The sequence below is a fragment of the Harpia harpyja genome, chromosome 9 (assembly GCF_026419915.1).
Source record: "Harpia harpyja isolate bHarHar1 chromosome 9, bHarHar1 primary haplotype, whole genome shotgun sequence".
Lineage (NCBI taxonomy): Eukaryota > Metazoa > Chordata > Aves > Accipitriformes > Accipitridae > Harpia > Harpia harpyja.
The window spans coordinates 1,979,144-1,990,351 of NC_068948.1; positions in this window are offsets into that span (position 1 = coordinate 1,979,144).

Consider the following 11,208-nt stretch of genomic DNA (forward strand, 5'->3'; position numbering starts at 1 on the left):
GCGTGCCGTGCCAAGCACGGGGCTGACACGGCCCCGGTAAGTGCGAAGGCGGGTGGCGGGTGCCGCGGCGGGGCCCCGGCTGCCCCCCCGAGGGTTTCTACTTTCCTACTGCCCTCCTGCTCCGAGTGTGGGGGTGGTGGGAGCCCGTCCCGCTTCTCCTTTAACCGGAGGGGGAAGTTTCTGCTGGGCAGCAAGCGTGAGGTTCTGACTCAGAGAGAAACCGGCTGGGAGTACCGGCAGGCTCCCCGGAGCCGACGGGGACGGGGGACTCACCTGCACCGGGGCAGACCCCACGTCCCCAGGGGTTCCCCCCACACCAGGTTGGACCCTGCACCCCCAGGGGTTCCTCCCACACTGAGCCAGACCCTGGGACCCCAGGGGTTCCCTCCACGCCGGGGCAGACCTCGTGCACCCAGGGGTTCCCCCCACGCCGGGGCATTCCCCGGCCCCCGGCGGCCCCGTGCCGCTGATGCACGGTGCCTGCAGCTGCCCGGGCAGGTGCTCGCCTGTTTGCCTGCGGAGAAAACCCTCCCGCCGCAGGTGACGTGGGGGACACGGGGCCGCAGCTGGGTGGGATTTTCCTGGCTGGCCCTGAAACCCTCTGGTTTTGACTCGCTGCCCCGGGACACTCCCCAGGAGCAGCCGCTGCCATTTAATCCCCCATGCACTTTCTGTCTCTCGTTGCAGTCGAGCCTGACCCTCGCCGCAGGGCAGCTTGGCAAAAACCCGAGCCGACGATGCCGAGCCCACCTGGGCCTGCGGCTGCCTGTCCTGCCAGAAATAAAAGGGGAAGAGGCGAGAGCACGAAACACGGATGGAAACCCTCCTGCTCGGCAGGACGGGCAGGTGGGAGCCCACGGCCCCCACACGCAGCCGAAACCTCTGCCAGCGCTCGGTCCCCGTGCCCAGGCTGCTCGGCCCTCGCCGGTGGGGCGCGGGCATCTCCAGGGCAGGTAGGATGGAGCTGGGACCCCCCAGCGTCGCTGGGGTGCAGGATGCGGGTCCAGGGCAGAGGCTTGCTGGGGGCAGCTGCAGCATCCCCGCCTCGAGTGCACGGCCCTGGCTTGGCGCATGCCGTCCCGGCTGGGTTGGGGCTGTGGTTTGTAGCTGTGTGGACCTTTCCCCCGGCACATCGGCCGTGTGCCGGGGCTTCCCCTCGTCTCCCTCCAGACCACGCTCGCTGTCCCCCAGGGTCCCGGGCTGCACCCGGAGGACAGAGATGCTGCAAACCCTCCCGGTGACACCCCACTTCGCCCCGTTCTGTCCCACAGCCTGTGCCCCAAAGCACAGCACACCTGCACGCCCATGCTCTGGGACCCTCCTTCCCACTTACACCCCACCATCCCTTCCCTGTCCCCCCCTCCGGAGCCCTGGGCTGGGGGCACGAAGCGGGGAGCCCCGGGTACCATCTGTAGGAGCCCAGGTGGCCACCGAGACACGCCATCTGCTCAGCCACCTTCGGGGACCGTGCAGGCGCTGCTGTATTTTTAGGACATGTTTCCTCCCTCCCACCTGCAGCCCGGAGCCGCCTTTCGGTTTTCTAACAAGTTGTTTCTCTCGCTGGCGGCTGTCAGGGAGCCCAGGCCCCGGCGCAGGGAGGGCTGGCCTGGGGGTGCAAAGGGGGGCTCCGTACCCGGCGGGGGGGTTATCCCAAGCACCCAGCAGGCCAGGGCGATGCCAGGAGCCAGGCTGGTTCGTGCACGGCGCTGATGCTGCGGCTGCGGTTCAGGAGGGCAGCGGCAGCCGGGGGACATCCTCGCCCCCGCGGCTGTCCCCAGGCAAAGGGGAGAGCGGGTTGCAGGGCTGCAGGAAAAGGGACGAGCCCTCGGTGTTGCAGCATGCTGGTTGCGCCGGGCTGCACCATGCTGTGCCCGGCTGCACCATGCTGTGCCGCGGCTATCCCCGTGTTGCACGGGCCGTGCTGTGCCGGTTGCGCCATACTGCAGTGTGTTTCCCATGCTGTGTTGCATCATGCTGGCCACGCCATGCTGGGCTGCATCATGCCGGCTGTGCCACACTGGTTTTCCAGTGCAATGCTGCAACTTGACAGCCATGCCATGCCGCGCTGTGCCGTGCCGTGCCATGCTGCATGGTGCTGCCTGTGCTGAGCTGCACCCTTGAGAGCTGTGCCATGCGGCACCGTGCCGGTCCTGCCGTGCCGTGCTGCATGGCGCTGCCTGTGCCAAGCTGCACCGCACCAGCCCCTCGCAGTGAGGAAGTGAAGCCGGCGTGAAGGGGAAGTTGTTGGAAAGTCAGACCGGAATGGCTGATAGGCAAGGCAGAGCTGGGCTTGGTCGCAGATGGTTCCTGTTGGGGAAGGACACGGGCGCAGCTGCCCAGACTCCCCGCACCCGCCGCATTATCACCGCCCGGCAGCTGTTCACCTTCCCCCTCGCCGTGGGACACGGCTCCGCTGCCACCCCGGCCACGGCCATCACATGAACGGCCCTCGCGGCAGGGCAAGCACCGGGCGGGCAGGACGCCCCGTGCCCCGCCGGTGCTCAGCATCTCCCTCCCCGGCACGGCTCCTGCACCGACACGTGTGAGCAGGCTGGCTGTGCCGGCTGCTGTGAGGCTCGCGGCGCTGGGGTGCTGACACCCACCCGCCCGGGATGCCCGGGGGAACCCCCAAGCTGGACGGCCAACCCTCCTGGGCCAGGGCGGCGGGCAGGACCGGCCAAGGTAAGGCCGAGGTAGCGGCGGGAGGAAGGCAGCGGGTGGCCGTGGCCGCGCCGTGTGCCGTGCCGTAGTGCAGGCGACTCACCCCAATGTCAAACGCAGCCCTGGGCGGGCACGTGCTCCCCGAGGCTGGCACGCAGCCGGTGCCCATCGGTGCATCCCCGTGGGGACCGGCCAGAAGGAGCGGGGAGCCGGGGCATGGCCAAGCCCATGGCACCGGCGCCGTGGGGTACCATGGGCTCACCGTCACGGGGACCCATTCGGAGCCTGCTCTGCAATTAACCTTTCCATAATAATCAGCCACGATTATGTTTTATTTACAGGGTTTCGATCCGCTGTTTACCGGGTGTTTTCGTTCATTCTCGGGTCAGCAGCTTGCGTGCGGCTCGGGAACGCGTTCCCATGCTTGCTCCCTGGCAGCGGCCGGATCCTGCGTGCAGCAGGTTTGTGCCACCGGGGTCAGGATCCGACCCCACGAGCTCTCCAGGTGCTGCTGTTTCCTTGCAGCGTGGCAACGTCGAGCCTCCGTGGGGCCGGGGCATCCCGTGGCCCTGTGTCGGAGCATCCCCCCGGCAGTGGCACAGCCACGCACAGGGCGAGGGGCACCCCACAGCCCGGCCTCGGCCAAGGGGCTGCGGCAGCTCTGGAAGGGCCCGGGGGGGGTCCCGCTGGGCCCGTGCCCGGCGCGGGCAGGAAAGCGGCTGCCGGCTGAGTCACCGGCATTTGTTTGCCCCGAATGAACAATACTGGCCCTCTGCCTCGCTTCCCCTTGCACACCCCTCTCCCCACCGGCACCGCGCTTCGGCCGCAGCCCCCTGCCCCGCTGCCCAGTCCTGGCACCCACCCTGCGGGTCAGGGACACGGCAAGGATGGGCTCGAGGGCAAGGTTTGGGGTGCACCCTGGGTGCTGAACCCATCGTGCCGGTTCGCCGCAGGTGGGAGCTGCACTGGGGTCCCTGTCCCCCAGATCTGCCGCCCGCAGCAATGTTCGGCGCATTCCGGGCGAGGGGCACCCGCCGATAAGGCACCAGGGACCGGGTGGGCGCAGTGCCACCGCGGCGGCTCGGTGGGCACCGTTGACCAGAATGATGCAGCGAGGGGAGCCGTGCAGATTGCTGCGGGCTCGCCAAGCTGCCGGTTAGGAGCTTGGCAGGAGAATTGTTTATTTTGTTGGTCGAATATCTCTGCAAACTTCCTGATTTCCTTGCGGCCGGCGAGGCAGCGATAGGGCTGGCGAGGCCGTTGCCTGCCCTGCACTTCGGCTTCGGTGCAGAGAGCTGTTATCTCCGATGCGCAGCGGGCAGGGAAGAGGTGGAGAAAGGGAAATGAAATACAACAGAGGTGGCACATTTTTTGCTCTTGATAACAAGCCCTGCTTTTAGCCTGGGAACTTGGAAACGATGCAGGTGGCCAGACACAGCCGCAACATCCCCTGCTGCCGTGGCGCATCTGGACCTTGTAACGAATCCCAGACCTCCCTGCTGCGAGGCTGCAGCTCCCCGTGGCACGGCACGGCACGGCACAGACCAGTGCCGACCTCCACATGGCCAGAGCTCAGTGCCGGGGCATTTTGGCCCCGGGGGGGTTCTGAAAGCAGCCCCAGGTCTTTGCTGCCGGGCCGAGCCGTGTGCCGGAGCGAAGGCAGGCTGCGCTACGCCACCTCCCACTAGCTCTGATTGATTTTTGCAGGGATGCGAGGTGTTGGAAGTGCAATGCAAACTAATTAAATTCCCATCGTTAAAGAACCCTGTGCAGGCAGTTGCAGCCTGTGGGATGGGGAAGGCTGGCAAGCAGACAGGTACCCCTGGTTTGGAGGGGAGAACGGGGGTGTGAACCCGCTATTAACTCCACTGGGGCTGCCCGCCGGGCGAGGGGCAGCGAGGGCAACCGTGGTGCTGCGGCAGGGCCAAGAGATGCCATTGCATGGAGGTCTCGCATGCCCCAGGCAGTGGTAGGGACCAGGCGTTGAGGACATGGCTCTTGTGGAGGCTCAGCACCGCCATTCCCGGCAAAGGGGAGCAGTGCCACGGAGAGGGGAGCTCCCTGGGCGAGGGACCAGAGGAGCCAGAGGGACCCTCTGCCCTGCGGCAGGGTGCGTGGCTCTCCCAGCATGCTGTGCTTACTGGGGCAGCTCAGCGGATTTTGTTCAGCATCTCCCAGAGAATTCCCGCTGGCCAAGGACGAGGCTGGCAGGACTTGCCGCCGGTGCCGCTGCCAGGCGCTGCTCCCACGGGGGTGGCCAGCAGTGTCTTCGTGCACCCCAAAGCACCAGCTCCTGGAGGCAAGGCAGCACGTGGCCATCTCCACTAGGCAATTAAAACACTTTCCAGACTCTCTGTGGCAAAGAAAGGCTGGAAACTTGGGCTCCAGCAGCCCCAAAACCTTAAAGCCCCCAGAAGAATGGTGCCATATCCCAAAGTCTCCCGGTGTTTAAGCCAATCCGGTGATTTTTCAGAGCCTGCGGTGCAGGGCGAGCAGGGATGGTAAGCAGTAGGGGCCGGTTTCCCTTTGAATGCCATGAAGCAGGAACGAATCTGTCAGCCAGGAAAACAGGATTTTTTTTTTTTCCTTTTAATGGAAGATGCATTTTTTTTTCTTTTCTTTATGGAAGTTGTGTGAAAGCCGCAAAACCTCCGCGTCTGCTTCCCGGCAGCAACAGCCTGGAGAGCTGCTCCTTCCAGCCCTCGGCCAAGGAAGCGAGGGGCCGGGGCAGCTGCGGGGTGGGTGACCCCAAGTCCAGGGACCCCCACGAGCGGGCGCAGAGGGAAGCCGGGCGCAAACGAACCCCCTTTCTTCAGAAAGGCCGGTGAGCGATGCTTCCTGCCGAGCAGATGTCACCACGGCGGATGCAGCTGCGGCGGGCGATAGCCGGCGGGCGGGCGAGCCGTCTTCCCCGGTTGCTGGCTCCCCACCAGCCCCTTATCTCCCCCGCGCATTCCCTGATGAATTAACGCGCAGGGAAAGGCAACGCCAGCCCGGGTCCCTGCTGCAGCAAAATGCCAAGGGAAGAACACCGGGGGCTACAGCCCGGCTCCTGGAGCTCCTCTGGGCTGGATTTCGGCACCGAGACTCAAGCCACCGCGTCCATGCACGCAGCCAGGGCGATGGGACCATCCGCGGTCACACTGACCCTTCCCAGCCCGGCAGCTCCCTTCCCCGAGCACGGCATCCCCGCTGGGATGCTCTAAGCAAACGGGTCCCCAGCAAAATGGGGACGCCACCAGCGGCGTGGAGCTTTGCATCGCTGCGGCTGCTCATGAGAACCCGGCCCCACGCTGTCCCCAAGTTCTGCTCGGCGCTGTGCCAGGCAGGCACCGTTGGCACAGCCTCATCTAGGGAGGACCGCAGAGAGGCACCCAGGGATGCTCTGCTCCCCAAGAGGGAGCGGATAGAGATCGAGAAACCCAGACGGACAGACAGACTCGCTTGGGGTGACACAGGAAACCTGTGGCACGCCAGGGGCTGAGCACCGGCACGGCTCGCTGCCTTCGCCTCCAGACAAGCCTCCCGCGCGAGCCAGGCTGTGGTGGGACCCCCGGTACGGCGCGGCAGGGGGACCGCGGGTGCCCACGGGTGCTGCCCGCAGCGGGGCAGGTCTGCGCGGCTCCTGGCTGGGTGGCATGCCGGCAAGGGGATGACTCACCAGCGCGGTGAGGGGGAAGGTGTGATAAACCAACACCGTGGGCTTTTTTAAAAAGGCTTGCGAAGTGGGGGGGGACGCAGCCTGAATAGCAATCAGCTCTTCCAGGCACACTGGGAAGAGACAGGGCTGAGCGAGAGCCCGGGTTGAGAGAGCTCAGGGAGAGCTGGGGAGAAGGGGGACGACACGGTGCTGGCGGGATGCAGGGTGAGGGGCTGAGCGAGAGCTACAGGGGGAGAAGCCGTGGGTCAGGACGATGGTCGGGCGCCCACAGGGTGTGAAAAGGGACCCCAACACCGTGGTGGCTGCAAAGGCACGAGTGGGGCACAGGGTTGGGGCCGCGCTGTCGGCAGCGTGAGCCGGCGGTACCCACCGTGTTGCCCCCAGCCCGCGTGCGCGGCCCCGATAGCGGGCGGGGGGTCACGTGTACGGGCAGATATGGGGCCCGGATGGCGCGTGGTGGTGACCATTCCCCACGAGGGTTGGTGCCGGTTGCTCTCATCTGACCTCAGTGGGCATGTTATCTGCTGGAGTGCGCCGTGCCGGGCCCCGGTGCCTCGGGGAGCCCCTTTGCCTGGGGCAGGTCCTTAGCTGCTCCCTGAGCCTCCCCGCTTGCAGTCTCTCCCCACGCACACCCAGCAGGGATGGAGGACATGGGACATGGGTGCCGTGAGCGGGAATGATGGGTGACAGTACCGGCATCCTCCCGTGGGACCAAGACACCCGTGGGGGCTGCGCTGGTGGGAATGGGGAGGACAGGCAGCGGTGGGCGCAGGATAGGATGTACGGCGGCAGGAGATGCCGGCTCCTGAAAACAAAGGGAGCGTGAATTGCCATAACATGTGCAGTTAATCCCCGCGCCGGGCTGTTGCACGCTGCGCCATCAATCACGCGCCGGCGTGACCGACACCGAGTCATTACAGGAGTTTCCACCCTCTCTGCTGGGTGGGAACCCGGCGGGGCCCCATCCTGCCCCGGCTCCAGATTTGCTGATGGACGGATTGCCAGGCCCTGGGCTGGGATGGATCCAGGCAGGCTATCGGGCCCTGGCAAGCGCTTATCTCCTGGCCCGGCCGTTGCTTTCCCACCGCAGCGAAGCGGGGCTGTTGGCTCTGATGAAGTGGGGCTGGTCCCACCATCTGCCCCACTGCGCCGCATCTGTCCTGTGTCTCCAGGCAGCTGAGGGATGGGGGATATTTCCCCACCCCAGGGATGCCAGATCCCCCCCCTCTCCATCCCCATCCATGGGACCCACGAGTGACAGCGGATGCGTGGCCGTGGGGCCAGCTGGCAGCACCAGCCAGCAGCCACCAGCCCCGGGCTGGGCAGGGACCGGGCTTGGGGGGGGGGGGGACCACGAAAGGGTTAACCGGGGGAAGTTTGCTCACTCTCCGCAATGATTTAAACCAGACAGAAAGGTTCTGTCATCCATCACGCTAACAGCCAGATCATTGTGTTTTAAAGTGTCTGTAATTGCAGCAATACCGGGACCGGGAGAAAGATAAAGGCTGGGAAGATGCAAATGGGGAGGGGAAGCACCAGGCCCCCCACCACCACCCAGCAGGGAGAAACCCGGGGAGCCCTGGGGCCAGCCCTGCCCGGGCTGGTGGCTGAGCAGGGACAGGGATGGGGACAGGGATGGGGACAGCCAGAGGTGGCCCAGTCGTCCTCCTGCCTGCCCCAGCTCGGCTACGGCACAGGGTGGGTGCTGGGGCATCCCGGCTGCAGGTGGGAGCACCCAGAAAAGAGCAAAAGCAAATAAAAGCAGGGACGGGCACGGGACTGGAAGGGTCCAGAGCAGGTGCTGGACTCGATCTGCTTTACTCTAAATATTACCTTTACATTACCCCTATCTTGTGGCAACTCCCTCGTCATTGCCGGCTTAGTTCTAAGTGGCACTTCTCTCCCCATCTCTTCTCTGTCGGGATCCAGGGATCCCCAGGACAGCGTGTGAAGGATGCTGAGATCCTACCCAAAGCGTGCGAGTTGGTGGCCACGGCCATGGGTGCCTGGGCTTTGTCCCAGCGGCCGAGGCCACGTGCGAGCATGCCAGCAGGGAATTATTAACATTCAGACGAGGCCCGCCGAATAAAGCGAGCTAACACAAATGTTTATTTTCACAGTAGTGAATTATGACTTCAATAGACCAAAATTACAGGCTGCACACGCGGAATAGAAACGAAGCAGACCCTGCCACCCAAACGCTGCCGGCTCCCTCCTGCCCACGCTGTCCCGTGCAGGCGGCAGTGCCGCTGCCTGCCCATCCCGCCGGTGGACGGGCAGCTCTTGCCTGCGCGGTGGCCCCGGCAGGGCGGCTCTGCCTGGCTCCGTCCGCCTTCGCTGCAACGACCCCGTGGGCTCGCAGCCACCCGGCTCAGCCTCAGCTCGACCCCCTTGGCTGATGTCAGGTATTTGATGGCATCCTTCACCTACACCCCAAATTAAGCAGGAGCCGGAGAGGTTGCGGCTTTTCCCGGCAGGTCCCCGCGTGGTGCCCACAGGCAGGGTGTCGGCAGGTCCATGGGGTTTGCAATGTATTCAATGGCTTGCGCTGCATTGGGGTGGGTGTGTGGGACAGCCCATCTGGCCAAAAGCATGGTCACCCCCGTGGTCAGGTCCGGGCTCTCCCAGTGAGCGGCCAAAGCCCAAAGGAGCCCTGTGCTCGCACCCCAGAAAACCAGGCTTCTGCCTTGGGAGCGCTCTCAGACTGCCTCGGTGGTGGCTGATGTTCTGTGATGCCTCGACGTGTGCGCCGGCGGGGACTGTGCCGTGCACCACGTGTCCAAATGCACATGCACCGCCGGCATTTGCATGTGCCAGCCGGTGCTGCCTATGCAAAGCCGGGGGGGGCGGCGGGACGGGCATGCAGCTGTGCGCGGGGGCGGATTTTCCTCCGCTGCTCATGGGCCCTTGCCAGTGGGGCTGTGCCGGTGGGGCCGTGACACTCACCCACAAGAGGCTCCTCGAGAAAGGCCCCTCGGGGAATGAGGGCAGCGCAGAGAGGGGCAGGAACGGGGACAACCCCAGTGCTTCAGGCTGGGAAATGCAGGCAGGGCAGGCAGGGTGCTCAGTAGCAGGGTGTGTGATGCTGCACAGCGTGCGCACAGCGTGCCAACCAGTGTAGGTGCAAAAACTTCTGGGGTGAGCACAGACCTGCTCATCCCACCAAAGCAGGGAAACGCTCTGAGCCTCCCCACTGTCGGGTCGAGCCACCGTGAGAATGGCAGGGAAGGATGCATCAGCTCTTGGGGGGAACAAGGGGGGGCAAAACCAGAGCTGGAGGTCGGGATGGAGGGGTCTGGGTTGGGGTGCTGCAGCATCAACCCACTACAACCCTGTCGGTGGGGTGACATGGGGGGCAGCTTGGCTGTACAGCGACCGTGCAGTGGTCATTTAGTGGCCGTGCAGTGGTCACGCAGTGGCCATGCAATGGTCACTTACTGGCCATGCGGCGGTCACGCAGTGGCCATGCGGCAGGTATGTCGTGGCCGTGCAATGGCCGTGCGGTGCCGATGCAGTTACCACGCAGTGGCGATGCATCGGTCATGCCAGGGCCATGCACTGGCCGTACATGGTTCTGCAGCGGTGGTGCCACCCAACGCTCCGGCAGCGGTTACTCACCGCCTGGCAGAGCTGCCGCGGTTCCCAGCGCCGGAGCCCTGGGAAGCGGGCGAGGATGAGCAACACAACAACCGTACGGGCGGCAAAGGCTCCGCACAGCAACTTGCAGAGAGAAGGCAGCTGCCAAGCAGAGTAATTACGCAAAGAGGCAGGGCTTCGGCTTGTAGGGAAATTAGCAGGGCTTGCATTACCCAGCGCACAAGCAAGCAACAACATCGTAGTAGGACTTGGGGGTGTGTGGAATTTTTAATGTCCCCCCCCAGCTGGCACAGGGCAGGCGGGAGGGGCACGCTGGGGACCCGGCGTGGGCAGGCAGCGCCGCAAACGCGTGCACCGTTGCCGTGCACTGCTGTAAAGGAAGGGCCCCGCTGGCATTCCTGTGGTGCCGGTGCCACGCAGCCACCTTAGGGAGCCCTGCCGAGGCCAAGCTGGGTGGGGGGCACCCCGAGGCCGGGCTGGGACCGGCATGTGGACCATGGGGTGCAGATGGAGAGATGGAGGCTGTGCCCACGGGGCTTGCTGTGCGCTGATGTTGCGGCTGCGCGTGTGACTGCTCCTATTGCAACCCTGGCCCTCAGGCTTCCGGAGGGGGAAGCAGAGCAACCACAACTCCAGCCCCCCCCAGCCCCCCAGCCCCTTGCACACACCCCCACCCTGCAAGCCCCAGCCCCTTGGCTGTTCCCAGGACCCCAGACAGGCCCCGGCCCCATCCCCTCGCAGTCCCCCCACCCCACGCAAACAACTCCCGGCCCCTTGCAGCCCCCTAAACCACATGCAGCCCCCCACCCTCCCCAGCTTTACAACCCTCAGTCTTCCTCACCCCCAACCCCTTGCGAACCCTCAGCCTTTTGCAAAACCCCAGCCCCCTGCAGCCCCCCCCCCAAACCCCATCCAACCCCTGCACGGCCGCCTCCAGTCCCCATGCGGTCGGTCCCCAATCCCTATGAGCATCCCGTATGCCCGTGCAGCCCCCCGGTGCCGTGCAAACCCCGTATCCCCGTGTAGCCCCCCGGTGCCGCGCAGCCCCCCCGGTGCCGTGCAACCCCCGTATCCCCGCACAGCCCCCCCCGGTGCCGTGCAACCCCCGTATCCCCGTGTAGCCCCCCGGTGCCGTGCAACCCCCCCGGTGCCGTGCAACCCCCGTATCCCCGTGTAGCCCCCCGGTGCCGTGCAACCCCCGTATCCCCGCGCAGCCCCCCGGTGCCGTGCAACCCCCGTATCCCCGCGCAGCCCCCCCGGTGCCGCGCAGCCCCCCCGGTGCCGTGCAA